Source organism: Anas acuta, unplaced genomic scaffold (assembly GCF_963932015.1).
Source record: "Anas acuta unplaced genomic scaffold, bAnaAcu1.1 SCAFFOLD_137, whole genome shotgun sequence".
In the NCBI taxonomy this organism is placed as follows: domain Eukaryota; kingdom Metazoa; phylum Chordata; class Aves; order Anseriformes; family Anatidae; genus Anas; species Anas acuta.
Window position 1 is genome coordinate 132,550 of NW_027076073.1, and position 21,844 is coordinate 154,393.

Below are 21,844 nucleotides of genomic sequence, written 5' to 3' on the forward strand. Positions count from 1 at the left end.
ACAGGGGGACGATCACCTCCCTAGCCCTGCTGGTCACGCTGTTTCTGATACAAGCCAGGATGCCGTTGGTCTTCTTGGCCACCTGAGCACACTGCTGGCTCATATTCAGCCGACTGTCCACCATCACTCCCAGGTCCTTCTCTGCCAGGCAGCTCTCCAACCACTCATCTCCCAGCCTGTAGCTCTGCTTGGGGTTATTGCGCCCCAGGTGCAGGACCTGGCACTTGGCCTTGTTAAACTTCATGCAGTTGACCTCAGCCCATTGGTGCAGCCTATCCAGATCCTCCTGCAGAGCCTTCCTACCCTCGAGCATATCGACACATATATATATAAACAGTAATGACAAAAGAGCCTCACAACATTTACATCCATATCTTTGTTTTTTTCTTCTTCCTCTTCTTCTGAATGTTTGTGTAGAGTCTGCTTCCAAAGAAAAAATGTTGATGGCTTTATTTCCTCTTTCACATAAAAGGACTATTTAATGCAAGAGGCTATCACTGAAAATTGCAGGTTCTGACCATCTCCTAAATTCCTGGTTTTATGCGTGTCTGAGTATTAAAAAGAGTAGCCACTGGGTGGCTGCTGTGGTTGAGAGAATAATGAAATTCTTTGTAATGGTTATAGCATGACATTCTCTTTCAGAGTAAAGAGTGCTGTAGTGGATGAAGATCTTCATTTTCTTCTGTTATGGATTGTCCTATCATATAAAAGAATGCGTTTTATGTGATATAAAAGTATCTTTAAAAATGTATTGGAACTCTGAGAACGCACTTGCAAGAATCTAAATGATTTTCACTTCATTCTTGAACACGGCTAAGTGCTTTAGTTGTTATTACTGAATATGATTTCATCCTGTAATTAAGTAATTCAGTGTGAGGCTAATAAAAGTTGTGTTTTGCAATTTGTGCATAAGAACAACAGAAAATATCATGAGAATCACCTTGACTAATTTTAAATTAATGAAATAACATTATCTTTAATGCTTTGCTGAAAGCAATTTGCAAATTATGTTAAAAAAACAAACAAACAAACAAAAACATAATGGGAAAGAGTAGTTTGGGGGTTAAATAGTAATTAGTAAGATTAGAATAGTAAGACGGAAATAAAGGATCAGTGCCTTAAAAGATGTCAGGGTAAAAACTTCCATTCTCTAGAAGGACATTCTTTCACTTAAAAAGAAAATTTTGGGTGTCTAGTATGGAGGGGGACGGTAAGCTGGTAACAATGTCACTACTAGCAAAGACTGGTACTTGGAACAAATGACAATTATTTGCTCTAACGAGTAATTGCCCAAGATTAGGAAAGGTGCTGGGGCTATATGGGTGAAATTATTTTAATCCCCTTAATAAATAAATAAATAAAAGTTAAAAAAGAAACAAAAATCACTTCAAGATTCATTTAGAATACTTGACTACAAGGTAACATTCAACGAAATCAAGCTCTTCATGGTGGATAGATTCCACTGCAATAGTGTAATCTTCAAATTGAGAGTGGAAAAATAGTAAAAGAAAGTGTCAAAAATGAGACTTCGGAAGAAGTAATGAATTCTTTTAAACTAACTTAGTACTTAAGAAGAATTAAAAAAAGAAAATGGCAAATGTAGTAAAAATAGCAAAAGAGTAATAGGAGAAATGGCAAGGGAAAAAGGAAGATATAAATACTGATAATAGGGATAACCAGATATGTAACTCCATTGAAGAATGGATTTGATTATTAATTAGTTGTGGTCAGCATGCCACTATAGAGGTGTTCGTGTGGAATGGGGGAAGTCTCATAGACATAGGAACATATGTCTAGACATAGGAACTTGATCTGCTTGAACCCCAGCTCTATAGGTTAACTAATGAAAGTAATTACAAAAATTAAGATGATGTTCAGAGAAAATAGAAAGGAAGCTAAGATGTGTGGTCAATAACATTGTTTCTTGAGTCAGTGAAGTCTGGAAGAGATACTAAGGAATTTCTGATGAGGTAGTTTTTGGAAACTGTAGATCTCTCTAACAGTATTAAAGGGAAAAAAGTAGATAGGAGTGTTCACTCTAGTCATATATGACATTTTAGCTTTCTAAATATGGATTATGGGGAAAAAAATGGTAGTAATAATCCAAGAGCCTAGGTACTGACATTCAACCAGTATCTTCATTGATTTCTTTGCCATGACAAATCTGATATTGAGGATTAAGAAAAATTTTAGGAAAAAACAAAAGAACTTTAGATCCTATGAATCTTCATTGATTTGCTTTAACTTAAATGGGTAAACAGGTAGAGATCTTTAATGCCCTTGGTTTTTAAAGGGCAAACTCAGAGAAATGAAATATTTACAAATACAACACTAAGGAGCCCAAATACTCAAAAGTGAGACATAAATTCAACATGAAAATTTGTTTTTGTTCCCAGAAATGTAAGTTGAAAGAGGGCCTGCAGCTGTCTGAAGAGTACTGACTTCCAAAAGGGTAGTAAGGAAAGAGGATGTGAGAATCCCAGAATGATAGAATGGTTTGGTTTGGAAGGTACCTTAAAGATAATTGAGTTCCAAGCCCCCTGACAAGGGCAGGGACACCTCCCTGGTGCCCAAGGACCAGGTTGCCCAAGGACCCATCCAGCCTGGCCTTGAATACTTCCAGGGGTGGGGAAGTGTTCCACATCTTCTCTGTGGGTAAGTGCATCCACAGCTTCTCTGGGCAACCTGTTGCTGTACCTCTCCACCCTCAGAGCAAATAATTTCTTCTTTATATCTAAACTAAGCCTCCCCTCTTCAGGTTACTCCTTGCCTGTAAAGCAATTCCGTGTTTCTCTTAGATAAACATGATTTTACCTAAAGTTACTTAGTAATGCACCAGGAATTTATTCAAAATAGTATATTGCTTTTTGTGTGTACTAATATTTCTAACTAATTTAAAATTTATGTACTTCCTTGCAGTAAACTTACGTTTTGTCTTCTAATCTTTTCTAAATGAAACATATTTGGTAAGGTGTCACTCTCAGCTCTGTTTCCAAGCAAGTGTTGGAAATAGGTGGAGAATTCATTCAAAATTTTAGTAAACTGCACCAATTTTGTGATTCTGGAGATGAATGAGGTTAACATTATTTAAGAGAGAACATGGTGAAAGCAGTATTGGACCATTTGCATGGAATTGCTGAAGTGCCTAAATTCTCCATACAGATAAGAATGTTTGAAATTGAATGGTTTTCACACATGCCAAATAGTGTATGCATGACTTCCCTGCTTAAATGCTTTATGCTTCCTGAAATTTGGTGACTTGTTGCCTCTTCAGGTGTAGGTAGAATATGTGTTGTTCTAAGACATTAGAAAACAAGAAGAGAAATTATTTTTGTGCCCTTATTTCCTTTGTTGGGGAAAGGGGCATAGGCCAGTAAGATTCTGAACAACTGAAATGTTAAAGCTTGTGGGCATTGCAAAAAAATGACTACATATATAAGTCTTTGCAACTGTTTGGAGCTGCTTTTATGAAAATGGTAATATACAATGAGAAGTAGTCCATGGAAACTAGTGCCTAGAACAAAAAGCCAATGTATTTTTTCTTTATTATATAATGTTCAATTATATGTGCCCGATAGCCATCCTGTGCAAAGAACATATCAAGAGCTTTAAACAAAATCTGATTATAGTTATATTCAAAGCTATTAGAATTGATTTCAGAAAAGCTCTCCATAACATTTACAGAGCCATTTGCAATTCTGGCTATAGCGGTGGGGGGGGGGAGGGGACAAAGAGATTGTGGTCTCCTAGAGTACACAAACCTTTACAAAATCTTTTCTTACTCTTTGCTCCTATGAATCTCTGTGGTCAGTAATTCTGAGAAATTCCTTTGTTACCATTAAGATGGCCAATCCTTTCAGTTCTCTGAAGTACACTTGTCTAAAGCTAAACCCGTAAGTATAGACTATGTTAGAGGGAGGACTGCCATTTGTCTGGAAAATAGGAATTAAACCTGTGTTATCCTCATTGCGTTCTGTTAGGGTTTCTAGAAAAGATAGAAACTGCAAACAATTCAGCTTGATTTCCATATCTGTGTGGACATACAACAGGTCAGGTGCTTGGTAATTCCTTATTTTGTAGCTCAACCGTGCATACGAGAGAAACTGACTTCATACCAAGAGACACAAATGCATGATGTATCTAACTTCAAAACTGCTCACTCAGAATTAATTTGCTGTTTGCTAAGAAATGTGCAGATGCATATGGAGTTCTTTGTCTTTTTTTTTCCTTTCAGTGCCATGAGCACTAGGTTAATTGTGGTGCTGGGTACTATCATTTAAATGTTAAAATTGCATTGTGGTTATCTTCTTCAACAAAGATATGTGCCTTGATGTAATAAACTTGGCATGATATTTAATTGTTTGTAATAAGTGTGGTAAAATCACGGTCATTCATATTTTACAAAATCACAGAATCATCTAGGTTGGAAGAGGACTCCAGTATCACCTATTCCAACCTCTGACCTAACACTAACAAGTCCTCCACTAAACCATATCACTAAGCTCTACATCTAAACATCATTTAAAGATTTGTTACAGAAAATGTCCAGTGCCAATCCATTAAAAAAAAAAAAAGTAATAAAAAGGTGTGCTTGTATGTATATGTATTTAATAGTGGAATTTTAATTTGCAAGTGTAATTATGCAAATACCCAAAATATATTTGAAGGCTTTAAACTTATGCTGGCTTCGTATTTTTATAGCAAACTTTAATCTGAAAATAGACACAGCTCACAGCCTGTTAATACAAATATATCTTCATCAGTATTAATTTATCTTCAATCCATCCATGATTCTTTTTAATTTTATTGTCCACTTCCCATCCCACAGTTAGAAAGACATAGTCTAGAAATTAAAAATTGAAAACAAGTGGTCTGGAAATTAAAAGTTGTGCTTAGATTGATCATAGCAACTATTAAAGAAGTTTCCTATTATTGTTTTTAAGACGTTCATGAAAATTTTAACTTCCATGTTTCAGGTTTCCATGATTTGTCTACTGTAGCATGCAGTAGGCAAGCAAGCATATTGTCCTTATCATTCTGCTTTCTCCTGAATAGGCAGAAGGCACGGTACAAAAACATACCTGGTACAAAAGGCTTGACAAGCAGAGATAAAACAAGGCACTTACAAAGTTATAAGTTGAGAAAAGTAGTATTGCAGTAAACTGACTGCTCCACCTGATCCTCCTGTGCACATTGGATTACTTGCAAACTAGCTGGATGCAGACGTTCTGTGTCTGAAGAAACAGATTGTTCTACCATTTTCTGAATTTGTATTGACCATGTCTTTCATCTTCATTTTATGACGAGATCAGTTGACTGGACTTAAAAAGGTCTAGGAGCTAATGATTTGCCTTGAAGGCTTTCCATCATAGCTGTTTTTTTCCTGGTGGCTACAGCCTGTTGCCTTTTTTTTTTTTTTTTTTTACTGCTTATAGTGAATTGAGCGTCCTGCCCTAGAAGTGAAGAATGGGAGATAGTTAGAGAAAGAATGAAGTGATAAACTGTTCCCTCCTTGTCACATTCATCCTGGTTTCCTAATAAGGGACTTTTTAAAATTGAGCCTTGCGCTACTGTGCATCAGGAAGAGATCTAAGCAACCAACAGGTGACATACATAGAAGTTTGCTGTGGTAAGTGGAAAGTTTAAATTCGTGATTTAAACTTTCTGGCTCAGCTCTGGCCAGCAGCCAGAACCTTTTGGAGCCGGCCGGAGCTAGCTCTGCTCTGACATGAGGCAGCTGCTGGGCTCTGCTCACCCCTGCAGCCAAACCCTTACCATGTGTACCCAGTACACAAAGCTTGGCTGGAATGCTACAGTACAGTTCCAACAATTCATAGAATCACAGAATGGTTTGGATTGGAAGGGCCCTTAAAACCACCTGGTTCCACCCCTTCTGCCATGGGCAGGGACACCTCCCACCAGACCAGGTTGCTCAAAGTCCCATCCAGCCTGGCCTTGGGCACTGCCAGGGATGGGGCACCCACAGCTCCTCTGGGCAGCTTGTGCCACTGCCTCACCACCCTCATAGTGGGTGAAATTTGTTTAATGCACTTCTTCACAGATTTAGTCTTAATTTCTGACTCTGGGATTAAAGCTACAGCTGCCTAGAGGAGCCTGCTAAAAATTGATCAAGGGGACTGTCATCATCTTTCTTTTTCTCTTATGAAGTATGTATTTCTGTATGGACACCATTGGCACACAGAGATGAGGTAGGAATGGAGCACAGATGTGTTAAAACTTCAATTAAAAGCAAATTTCAAGCCTTAGGAGAGGTGATACTTTGGGATAGGGTGCGTGTGTTTTTCTTTCTTTGTTTTTCATGAAAAGCAGATAAAAACACTCATATCCTTATGGACAGTACTTAATAAGTTTATCTTTTTATTTGACGTGAGGGTATGGAACTGGATTTAATTTTTTTTTTGACCCATACAAGTGACTGGAAATTTTGGTACAGTTGCCAGAGACAACATCTGATTTTTTCACTGGTCTCTATTGCAAATTATATTTCCATCAGAGTACTTTTCATGACGAATTGTTCATGAAAATGATTTCAGGAGGTAGAGCACCTGCTGAAGTCCTGCATTGCATATTAATGTAAAGGCGACAGGTCTTGCAATTCTTGTGTGATGTTCAACTCTGGCAACATGCAAACTGCTTTTTGTTAATGAATTGTGCTAAGTAATGCTTTACTCTTTTATGTATGTAATTATTAATATGTAAATTACCAATGCAGGTTGGCAGTTTGGCAGAGCAAGACCTTTTTATAGTTTGTCTTGTTTAGACTGAAGAAAATCAGAGGCAGTTATGGAAAAAAAAGGAAAATGGCTGAAATATATAGTTGCAATAGTTGTAAGCTGTGAGTAGGCATGAAACATTAGTTAAAATACATTAAATGTTTACTTAGTCAAATAGTGACTTCAGTCATGCAACAGAATGGTTCCCTGCTAGTTCAATAAATCTAATGAGGCAAAGCAGTACCTTTCCTGATGTTACTGGTTTACAGCCATTCAAAGGATACTACAGTGAGCAAATGGCTACTTCATTTCTTGATGCCAAGGACATTTAGCATAGCTAATGAGGGACCAAGACAAAAAAGGCTGTAAATTATTTTTGACGATTGGAGCTCCTGGATTAGTGAAAAACTAAGAGTTAAATCTCGGTGTCTGTTGCAGGAAATCTGTGCTTTTGGGTCTGTTCTTGTTTTAAATATTTATTGCCATATGAAATCAGGCTATGTCTAGCAAAAACATTGGAAGACTTGCAGAGAAGCAGGATCCAGAAAGATTAAAAATTTGGGCAAGTGCTTAGGTTATTGAAAGACCAAAGCAAATTTTGTCTGTAGACTTTCAGACTTTGGAAAGAGTTCAGTTACTTTTTGTTTGTGATTGCTATTTTCTGTCTCTTAATGAAATAAAATAGAAATCCATGTGTTCATATGAGATGTTAATTTGCATGTAATTATGAGAAATAATGATTCAGAACACTTCGAATCAAAAACAGTGATAGGATTCAAGTTTCCATAAAAATATCATCTTTAAGTGGTAGTTTTAATTCCAGGTTCTTTGCATTTCAATATGAAATATAAGACTTTACATCAGAGATTTTACATTACTTTACAAGCTATGTAATAAGTTGTAATAAAAACTTCCCATTTAAAAAAAAAAAAAAAAGAAAGAAAAAAAAGAAAAAATAAAGATAACCAGCTGATGCATTACCTGAGTACATATTTTCTCAGCCATTTGCCTCATTTTATGTACAGCTTAATATGTATTTTCTCTCTACTTTGTCTATAAATATATATTTTCATATCCATAAGAATATACTCATGTTCTTAGTAAATGAAGGCATGCTTTCAATAAATTGAATGTCCAGCTGGCTGAAGATTTAAACAGAAAAAGGATACAAGAAGATATTTGGTAGATAAACATGTTCTTGTTTAGTCTTTTTTGATACTGATTGTTTAGAACTCTGAATGCTTGCTTATGCTAGCTTTGGGCTGTTCTTCAAAAAGTCAATCAGCACAGTCTAGATGGTGGCTTTGATCTTTGTTTATATATTTGTTTTAAGAGACTAAAAGACACGAAATTTGTGATTACATGGTTTGTGAGATCATCCCCCCCTCCACACATTATCCACAGATGGTTTAAGGGGACTAAAGAAAGGCTGCCCGCCTGAGGTTTTGACATCTTCATTATAGTCCCAGCAGGCTACTTTATAAACATCAGCATTTTTGCAGTTGTTCTTGCAGGTGCTTAAAGGAGATTGTGGCCTTTCACCTAGCATAATCAGCTTCCTTTTATTTCACAACATTTACTATTCCTTTGCATAGCCTTATTGTTTTTACACAGTGCTCTTAAAGGAAAACTTAACGAATTATTCCAACACCTGCTTGCCACAAGGCAAACACTGATCTTCATGTTAGTCCTATGAGAGCTTACCACAGCCTCCCTAAGGCACATTTATCATGCAACTAGACGTCATCAGTCTCTGAAGGAATGTGATAGTGACTTGCTTACTTTCACATCGTGTGTCATCTGCACTGTGCAAAATTTACATTTCTGAACTTTGTATTTTATAGTTCAGTAAATAATAAAACCAAATTTTACAGACTTTTGGCAGAATATTTCTTAGGTCCAAATCCTTACATTTTAAATCACCTAAATTATGCTTGCTGCATTTGTCTGTTGCTTTTATGCATATAATTTTCCCATGTTTCTAGTTATGCTTCTCTATGCTTTGGATAAGTGGATAAGTATGATAATCAAAGTTTGTTTGTAATTTAAAATATTTATCAGCATGAAGAGTGATGCAATCCATTTTTTCCAGATGTGCCAACCTATGCAAAATAATTCTGTTGATCAGTGAGGATTCCTGATTATGTTCAGTGAAGGAAGATAAATGAGAAAATGCTGATTCTTGGATCACTTCTGATTCAGAGATAATAAAAGACTTCTGAAACTTTTTTGTCTGTATAGCGACTGATTCATAGGCAGCCCTGTAATAAAACAGCAAGACCTTACCATCTCATGGGTGGGGTTTTTTTAGCTGTATAGATGAAATATGCTTATGTGGTTTCAAATGAATAGGCAATTGTCTCCACTAGAACTTGCAATGACTTGAACCTCTCTGTAGAGTCTCAGTAGGGAAGACAGATTTTGAAACGTAAATAATCAAGCAGGAGATCGGGTTTGATTTCACAAGCCAGTATTGTGGTCTCTGTGTTTGTAAGTAGTGTATTTGTTAAATGGTAAAATTAAATGTTTGGTTAGTTTGTTTTGTTGTATTAGAGAGCATGAACAGAAAACTGAGGCAGGTTTTGCTCTGTTTCTGCGTATGAGACAATTATAGCAATTTGTAAGAAATGTCAAGCTTGAAAGTGTTTGCTTACTTGTTAATAGCAGGTGATGCTCGTAAGTTATGCATCCTAGAAAAGGTGGATAACACTGTTGCACACTGTATTGGGGGGGTGGGGTGAGAGAGCGGTTGTGGTGTTTGGCTGCCTAGCACAGTAGAACCACCACACACACACAGATTTAAGGTTGCATGATAAAGTGGGCTTCTTTATCTAGCTGTCTCTGAGCATACATATTTTAACACATAAACATGCTTTTCCATGAGAGTCATCAGGGGTTACAGGTGATTTCAAGGAACTCAGAAATGTGCTGTATGAGAATAACGCCAGAGGGATCATTCTGTTCAGAGAAAATTTAAGAGCAGGAGGTCTAGAATTTAATCCCTAACTAGAAAGTAGAAAATAAAACATTAGATACTGCAGACTGTAGGTCAACTTTTGTACAGCAAGAACAAGAAAGGTGGATGGCTTGAGAACTTCATTTTTAGCGACAGACTTGTCTAATCAAGAAGTCAACAAAGTGACAAAAATAGGAAAAATAGAACAAATGGAATGTACTTAAAATAACATGATTTTGAGAACAGCAACAACAACAACAAAAAAAAAAAACACAAAACAAAACACAAAAATGTGAAAGAAATTATTTAATTGCCAGTGCTAGAATAATATACAAGAATTAGATTTGTTTATTTATCTGCTTAATAACAAACTAACTAGAGAAAAAAACTAACTGAGAGAAGGAATGTTTAGCAAATTTGTTTCTCTGATGAATGAACAGGGCTATAGCCCTGGTAATGGAAGTGCTCAGCATTGCTTTTTTTCAAAGTTCAGCTTTGAATTTTAACTGAATTACTCTGGCCAAGCCCCCAGATAGTTGATCCCCAGTGTCTCAAAAGCTACAAATGAACATGATCAGAGATCTAGAAATCTTTATCTGCTAGGTACAAGTGAATGAATTGCAGCTGCTTAGTCCAAGAAGTTTAGAAAAACTCTGAATATTTAGAAACATAGATATTTGACCATAAAAAAAGTCTGCTACACAGAGAAAGGTGTCCATTTCAGATTTGGGCAATGTATTTTAAGATATGTAACAGATATAAACTGAAAGAAAGAACTTCAGACAACACTTCAGGAGAAAAAAAATATATATATAAAAGTAATGGAATCATACAGGAATGGGCTACATGTGTCTATGAGTTTTTAGAGTTTTTCCTACCAGAATTCTAGAAATATCATTGTCAGGACTATCTAGAGATACAGCTTTTCCTGTCATAGTGCTGAGAAATGAAGCATGTGAAATGCTGAGGTCCCTTTTAGTGTAATGTGAATAAGTAAGTGGCCTAAACCAGAATGTTTTCTAACTAGAAAAACTTTTTTTTTTCCCTTGAAACAAAATTGTTTCCATCTTTGTGAAGCCATAGGAATAATAATAATAATAATAATAAATGAAAAAAAAACAAAAATTCAAAAAATTCAAAAGTTCAAATTGTAGTATACCAATATTGGATGTGTAATTCCCCAAACTCAGTCATATCATTTGAACCCAGGACAGTGTAGCAAACTAAGTGAGTTGATTCTTGTGAATTGTTTGTTCATTGTTTGATTTGTTGGTTATTTTTTAAAATGACTTCAAGCTTTGGAAGTCAAGATTAGAGTCTTGGTTAAGTTATGAAAACAGGTTTCAAAAGTGATTTGAGAGGAAGTGCAAGTGTGGTCATGACAAGTTGCAAATTTTATTTTTATTTTTATTTTTATTTTTATTTTTATTTTTATTTTTATTTTTATTTTTATTTTTTATTCATCTTGCTTTATTAAATGTTTCATTTTCTTGCTTGAATTCATGTCTGTGTGCAATAATATCACAACATAATTCAGTTGTAAATTTAAGTAGTTTCATGTTACTGCTGTCCTTGTATTTTATGTAACAACTCCCTCTTTGCTAAGAAGGTTGTTGAATTAAAAATATTAACAACAGAGAAATGACACACCTCCACATTGCAAAAAGTAAAGAATATCTGTAGAAATCCTGAACTTGAGTTGTTTGTCCTGTACCCATACCATGAGTGACAAAAGAAAATATGCCATTCAATATGCAGAATTCAAGAATGGCTGACCCTTTGTGTAAATAGGACCTCTTTATTCAGGCCTCCAGAAATGTAAATACACTTAACCATGAGCAGAAAATAGATTTGCTATTCTGAAGTTTGAAGTGGCCTTTAGCATATCCCTCACATTGTTGAATTTTAGTTATTAGCTATAAAATTTAAGCTTTGTAGCATGATTAACACAAAAGGTGCCATCTACTGCAAGGCATAAAACTAATTCCTAGTTGCTGCCATGATAGAATAAGGGATGATAGAATAAGGGATTGATCAGTGAGATTCTTGAAGACAAGTACTGTGGGAAGAATTATTTTTTCATGCATTTACGTGTTTGTACATGCACACACACACAAATTTATCATGAAAGGATGCTTATATTTTCTGAAGCAAAGGATTGTTTGGAAGTATTTATTTTCTCTTAAAAAAAAAAAAAGCTCAATATGAATTTGAAATGGCTGTATAACTGGCATAATTCAGCAGTAGTCTCAGTTTTAAGAGAATATAATTCTTGCCTTTAAGAATATAATTACATTTTCAGTCAAAATAAAACTGAGTGCATGTGTAGAGTTTAGAAACAAACAATTTTGTTTTAAAATCTTTATTATGAAAGCTTTGTTAGCAGCTTCCTGGCTGAAATTGTAGCAATATTTTCAATTAAAACAGGATTCAAATCTTACTGTTTCATGCTTCAATGACATTTGACAGGAAATCCAAAGTTCCAACATGCTAGATCTTCAGAAGTGTTTTTCAGTTAAATTTATTTTTAGTAAACTATTTTCTCTATTAGAAGAAAAAAAATTCTTCTGTAGAAGTTCACAGTGAAGTCATTTGTGGATTTGTGGAGGTCTGGCATAAAATCTCATGCATATCCGTATTCATGTATTTCAGGTAATCACAAAACAAGCTATAACCACATTAATAAGCCAGTAGCCATTACTTTGCATGTGCAGAACCTTTTAGAAAGGTCTTTGGAGAAAGGTGTTGCTAAGGCCTTCCCTTCTGCCCACTGCCAGGACCACAGCTGCAGAGATGTCTCAAATGGTTTCCAGGAGGCTGGCCCTGGAACAGTGCTCTCCTGCTTTTGCAGGATGCTCTTTTCTAAGCCAATTTAAAATGTGGCTACAACCTTTTCTGCTGAGAGTTCGAGACATCATCCTCTTTTGCTTCTTAGTCTCTTATACCAGGTAGCCTATAATTCCCTGGAAATGGGAGTAATAACTCTCTTCATGGCAGACTAGCTGAGATTTACTCAGACCCTGCTGTTTGAACAGCTACTGAGGCCTCCCACAGTGTGAAAAGTGCATCTCTGCTTGCACAGTGTGTGACTGCCATTTGTGTTTCCATCCATGTTTTATCCTCTTCTTCCTTCACTTATGGCCTCTGTTGCTTTACAGACTTGGGAGAAGATGGCAAGAATAGTTAAAAGAAGGGAATTTCAGGCAAGGTAAGTTGTATTTATTAACTCAGAGGAATGCTGCGTTTCTTAAAAGAAGAGCATTAGTTACTGCTTTCACAAGGGATGGCCTAGCAATTGCACCAGCGTCCTATGCCAGGCAATAAGACCTTCAGAAAGAATAGTTTCTGAGACAAATTGGGAGGTGTAGGAAGACACTAGCTCAGTATTTGTAAATCGTTGTACTCAGACTAGTTGTTCACTGGGGAAAATACTGAGTAGAACCGAAAGACAAGGATTAGATTGCCTTCTGCTTCCAAGACTGCAAGTAATAATGTCATTAAATGGACTTCTGAGGAAAAGTTGATGTTAAGTTACATAACAAGGTTCAGGTAAAGCTTTCCACAAGAAGTTTATAGAAAAGAATATGCTAAGCAGATGCTGTTAGTATGAAGTATTAGTTGTGGTGGTGATGGGTGAAGATTCGTGAAGAATGACTGAGAGAAATGAAGCAGAAACAAAGCTTATTTTTATATTGATGACTACAAATATTTAATGATTGTTATTCCATTCCTTCCCCAAAATGTTTTCAAAAAACTAAAGCAAGCTATGGTTCTCAGTTTCTTCTAGATGATGATGATGATTTGATGAGGAGAGCCAAAACTTTTAAGATTTTGACTTTAAATCAAAGATCAAGAAACTTCCTGGAAATGAAGAAAAAGGAGGAGGAAAACTAAGAGATATTAAGAGACACAAAATGCAACAGGGAAAGATATATTGAATTTTCTGTGCAAGCATAAATTCCTCCTAATTAATGTAAATGTATTAGAAAACGCACTAAGCAACAGTATTTGTATAATAAATACTGCTATTCTTAAGCATTTTTGTTAATAACAGAAGTAAAACAAAATTCTGTGGTAACAGAGTAGAAGAAATGAAGCTACAGAAATAATAAATTTCCCTTTTAATTAGTTATACATGTATTGGTGTGGAGTAAAGAAGAGAGCATTGCAAGTTGGATTTTTTTTTCCCATAACTTTATCATTTCGGTTTATAACTGAAGGCATATGTCCTTTACGCACCGGCTTCCTCTTTTGTGTGTTCTGTGTTACTATGTTGCTGTTTTTAAAATGAAGGTATGTTTATCTGGAAATGCTTGAAAAGTAACAGTACATTTGAATAAAATTGAGTAGTATATTCCAGGGGAATTCTCTTCAACAGTACAAAGAGACTGTTTCCAGCAAAAAAAGTTGAGAAATGAGATTGAACTATCATGTCAGTTGATGTCTGTGCAGAGTGAATCTGCTTATTCTGTGTAAATGACTGCAGAGGTAAGGTTTTCCAAGTTAGGACAGCATGATAGAATCAAACTCTTTTCAGCTGATGGGGTAATATAAAAACAAAAGCCTACCTCATTCAGATTAGTTTTAAAAGATAAAGCTTGAAGTGCACAATTGTAGAGCAGATTCTCACTGTCTAATTCAGTGGTGAAATCACAAGACTAGCATGTTGGGACTTCCCAATTATCTTTCCACATGCACCTTGTCATGGCCAGCCTAGGTGGCAGTTCCATGAGCAACTCTGCCTTTGGAGCCAGCTGGGGAAGTGTCCTGAGAAGGGACTGTGCAGATAAGATGCTTCATCTTCTGGCATGCTGTGGTACAGAGTTTCCTGTTACACATTCACCATACATGCTCAGTGCATACTGTTAACAAGATTTAGAGATTTCAGTACCTACAAACTGCCTACACTTTATTTTATGTAATAAATTTATCTAGCAATAGCTCTGATTTGGTAAAGTGTTTATATTTAATTAGTATTAATTAATATAAACTAGATTATTTTTAAAATGTACATTATAATTGAAGTAGATGGGAAAGTATGTAACAGTGAAATCTTGTGACATTCTCTTGACAGAGCAGTGAACTTTTTCATGATTTGCTGAATCATCGTATTTTCAGTTCTGTCCTGACACAGCAATATTCTGAGGCTGATTATCATTACAGCTACTGCTGGTAAGCACAGACTTGGAACTTGTGGTTCTGTGGCATAGATGACTCTGGGAGTGATATGAAGGACCTGTTCCCTTTTTGTTGCTCATTTCTAGTAATTATGGCTCAAAAAAAATTCTGTTCTTTCCAACAGGAAAAAAGACAGATGTACCCTTCATTCCTTTTCATTCCTTTTCAGTGATATCTAAAAAGAAATTCAGTACTCTGCAGTAAAGTGACTGTGGACTGTTACTGTTTTGTCAAGTTCTAGTAATTCTTTGGCTTGACCCTTTCAAATATTCATAATAAGTGTTTTTGTTTGTTTGTTTGGTAGTTATTATTTTGCATATACATGTATGTTGATGTTTTATTTTTTAAATATCAGGAAAGCATATAAGTTTTTGGTCGTATTCCTGTTTCAGCTTTTTGCATTTTACAAGGTGAAGGTGAAACTTTAGTAAGGTAGAACACACTTTGATTTAGAAGATATCTAGGTTCTACAAAATGCATAGTGTCTGTTTATTGAAAGATGGAGTGTAAGCCTTCATTTTGCTTCCAGCTGTCTTATGATGAGACTGTCTTCAAAACAGTGATTTGCTGGCTGAGCTGACAGGAGACATAAACATGCATAATTATTAATGAATAATTAATAGAGATAAATGCACACATAATTATCTGTAATCTGTTCTTTGAACATGGATCCTGCTTATAACTGAAAATAACCACCCACCTTCCCTAGAGTGTCATAATCAGTTATTTATGGTGCTAGTAGAGAAGGACATACAGTGCCTTGGGTTATAGTAACACTTATAGTGGGTGGCTGTGATATAATATTTATTAGTACCTTGTGATTTTCACTGTGACAGAGAGGAAATTCAAATGGGTCTCTTAATACTTTCTGGATTACCCAATATTCCAGAGGTAGTGGGGATGGAGAGGTGTCATAAAATATGATTATTCCTATCCAGGTTACTCTACAAGCTGTATCATATAGCTCTGTTGTTAACATTTTATCAGCTACTGTGGCCTTAAAACTAAAAATTCACATCAAAGCACTGGTTGCATATATTATCTCCTGTGAATTTTTATTTAACTTTTTTTGTTGCTATTGGCTTGATGGCTTATGTTTATACCAAAGTGTTACTGCTATAGGTGTCAAACAGCACACTGCAGTTGGCCCTTTCTAACACAAGAGAGTATGCTGGCTTCTTCTTCAGAAGAAGCGTTTCCATGAAGCAAGTCAGTAAATGTCCATATCAGAACTTTGCCCTCTTGATAATTGTGCATACAGACTTATCCATCCAGACCAGTTTATGTAGCAATTTTCAAAGATTTCTGCTGGTTTCTTTTAGTTACAGATTTTATTTTCATTGTAGCTGATTATTCTAATCATAAAAACTTCCTATTGCTTTTTCTCCATACACATATTCAGTCTGAAACATAATGCTTTTTCCATATTAACGCATTAATTTCTATATTAATGCATAAATGTCTCGAACAGCTGAATATATAAATAAAAAAAAACATTTTTTTTTTCTCCCTAAGAATGACTTTGGAAATGAAAAAGTGACTAATACTCAGATTCAAGATTGCCAGCTAAAGAAAGCTCAATTATCTCTACCTCTCTGACAGAAGCCATTTTAAACTGATCAGTGTGAATGCCGACATCCAAATGTACTCATTTAAAACATCTACTTGTTCATCCTAAAACTATATTTAAACTTTTTGTTTTGTGTATTATACTAGTAGTTCTAGTGATCTTACAGATTTTTGTTTGTTTGTTTATTTACTTTTTTGCTCCTCAGCTGTATGTGTATTAAATATCTGGAATTGTCAGACAAAATTTTCCGATTAAATTCAATGCAAAGACTAAGCAAGTAGGATCACAATTTAGTGTTTTTATCTCTAAAACAAAGAAACTTTCTCCTCTGTAAATATGTAAGTATAATGATTCATATGGGAATGACATCCATTATCTTAGTCAACATTTCACATATGACAGAAGAACAAAATTATTATCAAGGCTAATTGCTTTTTATTTAAAGAGATACACCTAAATATTTATATCAGTACTTACCTCCTGATTCTCTGCTGTTGTTTTATAAATGTATGTAGTTATGAAAACAACAAATAAAGCTGTTTTCTAGAATATATACAATCATAAGTGCGTAATTCCCAGTATACTATAAGGTCTTTTAATTTTGTTTTATTGTTGTCAAATACCACATATGTTTTGAAATCCAATAGCAGAAATGTAAAATTCTAAAGCAACTTTGCAAATTCATGGTTTCACTTTTGGTTTGTTTTACTGGGGTACCCTAATATTTCTTTTAACTAAATGAAGAATCTATTTATCAAAATACATACACTAGCTGAAGGATACCTTACATAAATACTAATGGCATCTGAGAGGGCTTTTTTTTTTGCCTATGTTATTGTTGCTTTGTTTAAATTAGTCAGAGCTATTTAAATTATTTTGAACTGGTAGTAGCATAAAATAGGCCATAACTTGAACGAGTGTGTGCTATGGCAAAATCACAGCCTTTGAAGACTGTGACACATTTTTTCAGCATATACATCCATCTGGAAAACTGGGGTCAATCCTTTATGAATTATAAATGAAAGCAGCTTTAAGTTTGTACAAGATCTACAGCTGTACTGAACGGAAGTTAAATCACTCTCACTGATCTGAAGGAGCCTTGCAGATGGTTTATGCCATCCTGCTATAAACAAAATCTTGTTTTTCATCCAGGAGGAAAAAAGTCAAGCTGTTTTCTTTGTAAACAGATGGAATCAGTTCAGTAAGGTTGGAAGCAACCAACTGCTTAGTTCCACCTCTGCAACAGAAGATTGGAAAAGAAAAAAATTGTAATCTAGGCTTCTCAACAAATAGGCATGTACTTAAACTTTTTCTTTAAAACAAATCTGCTAAATTTAGGTGTAAATGTAAGGAGAAAATAGTTTCTAATGTGCAATATTCAAAATCTTCTGTGCCTGCCATAGCTGTCGATAATATGTCTTAGAACCTTTTAAGCTTATGTACAGGTCACACACAATTAATTATAACAGTGCAAAATGAATCCTGAGTAAAGGATATTAAACTTTTGAAATGTGCTTCTTTGAAACTGTACCTGAAGCAGGTGCTGCTTGTAAAGCTATGTGTAGTATCACAGGTGAATGATCAGTTGTGGGACTGAAATTTACCAATTTCAGCATTAGTTTGAGCACCCAGGCCTTTTGTAAATTCTACTTTCCAATGTTTTGGGGTACTTTGTGCCGCTTAAAAATCAGAACCATCTGTCATTTAGTTCCTTTGTCTGTGATCTCTGTAAATTGTTAGTGGTTTCTTTCTTAATGATGAAGATGAAAACCAAAAAAATCCTCTTTCATATAGTCATGCAAATGCTTATTCTGGTCATAGACAGTGATAGGAGAAAGCCACAAAAACACCTACAAAGCCAACACCTACAAGCTATTGTCTGTTGCCTTAGTGCACAGTTGATCACTTATAGTAAACAGTTACTTTGATCTCTCTCACAAATAGAAGATTATCCAAAATTCCTGCCAAATTGAACTTATTTTTTTCTTCTCTACTTTATCTCACATCTCATAGAGTTGCAGACTATTTTAGTTTGGAAGTGACCTCTAGCAGTCATCTTGTCCAACCTGCTGTTCAAGCAGTGCCGGCCACAGCAGGCTGCCCAGGACCATGCCCAGTCAGCTTTTGAAGATCTCCAAGGAAGGAGACCCCACAACCTCTCAGGACAACCTGTGCCAGTGCTCTGTCACCTGTACAGCAGAGGGGGAATATTACTTTTGGCCTGCACCAGCCTTGTCCCTAAGTTTGACTGTTTTGCTCTGAAAATTAGTGTGTCATTCAAAAATATATAACTTGCTTCATTTACAGTGACAGTCAGTAGATAGAGAACATGTGATGCTGAACAGAAAGTAAAGAAGCAACAGCATGTAGGTGTTATGTCAGTCTCACAAGGGAGCAGATAATGCAGGAAACTGGGAGGACAGTGTACAAAGAATTTTCCATGTAGATTTTTTTCTGTATACCTGGGCAGCTGGTTTGAGGACCCTTCCAAAAAATTGGCTAGGTCCATGCAAAATGGAACCTCAAAACAGTAATCAATACACAGGTTGTCCATGTTTTCTAAAATGTGTATGAAGGTTTGAAAGCTTGCAGTAAAATAGCCATCTTGATGGGATTATTTATGGTTTTAAGCACAGCTTCAGATGTAGCTGAGGGAAGGAGATAAGGTGGTGTGAATTTTATATCCACCCTGAAGCTGAGTGCAAACCTTTGCAGAGAAAATTTTGTAGAAAATAGAGGGAGAACAGCGGCATAAATTTTAAAGCCCTTTTAAAATCAACTGGATAATCCATTATGTTTGTATGGGTACTAAGCCAGGACATGGCCTTTCTGTTTCAGAATAATTGGCTCTATTTTTCCGTAGTGTTTTGAGAGATATATAAATACATTTTTGGAAGTGAATGCAGCTGAGGGGAACCTTCATCTTCTCTACTCAAACTATAGCAGGAACTTGGCAGCGCATGCTCCAGATGCTGTGCATCAGTATCACTTGTAACATCAAGGAATAACTGAACCCTTGATGCCCATCACTTCTATTTTCTGACAGTGTCTGTTCTTTTTTTTTTCTTTATGCATGTGTAGCACTTGATTTTATTTTGTTTTACAATTGTTATGGCTGCTCTGCAATGTACTGTAGCTGGCTAGTAATCAATCATATACATGTAATCTTCTGTTTTCCTTCCAGCAGCAGTTCAGCAGGGTTTTTTTTGTTGTTGTTGTTTTGATTTTTTTTTTTTAACTATTTCCTTTCAACTACGTGTGCAGTTTCTGTTAGCAAAAATAAATCAAAGTAGGCCTCAACACTTCTAACTTCAAAGGCAAGAACTATATTTATTAGACTGGCTTTCTGATCTCTGTCTATGAACCCCTGGAAATGTGTTTGATATGCAAGCTAATAGGGTAGTGTTGGTTGCCGAGTTCAAAGCTCATGTTTATGATTGTCAAGGGTTGGCTCATATATTTTGTCTTTCCAGCTGAAGGAAGAGTGTATATTTAGTTGTAGTTTGTACCACTGGAAGATCATCTGAGTTGCTTCTCGAACAGATCTTTTTTTATCTTGTCATTGGCTTCTCATTGTGCTGAGCTGAGACAAGTATCAACAGCCAGTGCTTATCAGTTGTGATCAGATAGAATAGGCTGGCTTCAAAACGGAGTTTGTGGTAGTAAGAGGAAGAGTTGTGGGCGTGGTAGAGGCTAGAGATGGACATAATAGGAAAGAAGTGATGAAGATGGCTTTGTGAAATATAGTCATAACATTTTTGGTGAGCACAAGCTGAAAGGCTCTTTTGTATCCAGTCTCACCTGCTATTCTGTGATTCAAGGATCATTGTTCCATTGAGATTACATGGACATTTTTGAGAACTGAAGATAGATGCTATGATACATCTGAGGCTAAGACCATTGATGACAGAATGATTCCATCTGAAGAAAATTCCTATTGCATCATTTTGAAATATTACATGATGCAGGGCAAAGTCAAGTGCTTTAGGCCAATGTCATCTCCTTCCTTCTCTACCCATGGAAAAGAATAAATTAATTTTTGTTTGGGATACAGCAGATAAAATATCTTAAAATCCATGTTGTATCAAATTCTGTGCAGGAGTAGAGAAAAATGATGCATTTTGAAAATGAAGAGAGGAAATAATATCTATCCAAACATCATATGTTAGAATACAAAAGCACTGAGAACTGCCTTTATATACTGTTAGAAGTCTTCAACTCTTCAGAGTCTGTCCCTGTGGTCTTGCTGTAACACCAATTCAAGGCACAATACAGGAACTTCTATATTTCCATCACATCAATATGTGTGCTCCTACAGTCCATTTCTATAGTACCAAACCTGTAAGTGGAAAAAATTATGTCTTTGCTGGGAATGTTTGCTTGGACTTGTACAAAACAGAAATCAGAATTATATAATTTGGTCTCTGAAAGACATCTTGTTAACTGTCATATTCAAATCCAGATCAGTTTAGATTGGCTTGTTAAGTGAATTGTCCAGTCAAGTTTTAATATCTCCAGGGATGGACATATCATGAATATATGGTTGCTCAGAGCGGTTGACTCTTTTTCCAGTTCTTGTTATCTGAGTTGAAAATGATGATTACCAAATATACATATAGCCAGTGGAAGCTGCTATTGTGACTGTCCCAAATTAAAATACTAATTTGTCACATTCCATAGCAGGGCTAGTAGTATAGAAGTATACAGTTGTATTAGCAGAGATTAAGACAGCTAGCAGGCAAGAATCCGTGAAGACTTCAAGTATTTTAACGTAGTTTCCACAATTTGGAAAGGGTTTTCAGTTATCTGAAAGGTTAGTGACTGCAGCATAAGTGCACTGATAATTTTCAATAAAATTTATTTATTTTTTCTGTATTCTGCCCCAAACCAAAGATTGCACTAGCCCCTTTAGAAGGTTAGCTGGGAAGTTCAGATGCAATCATTTGATCATGTTAAATACCATTATTTTGACCACCTTCTGCTGTCAGTCTTTTGAGAAGAGGAAAAATTGAAACAGAACATGAGTTTATGACGTTTCATATTCTGCTGTTTAAGTCTAGCCTGGCAAATATCCACACAGTCCATATTGGACATTGAGAGTCAGCAAACAATCTACTTTGGTTGTGAAGGTGAGGCTGAATTCTTATGTGCTTCATCTTTTTTTATTCCTGTTATACAAAGGATGAACTTACACAAGAAATCAGTAGAAGAATCAATCAAGTCATTGGTTCTGTATCCAAAAGATTTCAACAGGTAAAAAGTCTGTAAAATGAAATCTTTGTCAAAGGCTGAGGGTGGAAAAACTTGTTAGATGCTCTAAAATGATATGGGGCTGCTTATTGTTGAATGTAACAAAACTGCACTCCAATCTGTTCTTCTGTACTCTGAAGATTTAGAACAGTAATT

General features: G+C 35.6%; 1 long non-coding RNA gene across 6 annotated transcripts in view; it reads left to right on the plus strand.

The window, feature by feature from the left end:
* Positions 1 to 16,991, plus strand: part of LOC137848905 (uncharacterized) — a 28,993-nt gene extending 12,002 nt beyond the window's left edge. For 4 of the 6 annotated variants that reach the window (XR_011091578.1, XR_011091576.1, XR_011091579.1 and 1 more), the window contains exons 6-8: positions 12,849 to 12,898; positions 14,765 to 14,862; positions 16,384 to 16,991. This is a non-coding gene — a long non-coding RNA (uncharacterized lncRNA). Of the gene's footprint in view, positions 1 to 12,848; positions 12,899 to 13,467; positions 13,573 to 14,764; positions 14,863 to 16,383 lie in introns of those variants that run through there. The other 2 variants (XR_011091580.1, XR_011091577.1) reach the window with 1 other exon arrangement.
* Positions 16,992 to 21,844: the final 4,853 nt, after the last annotated feature.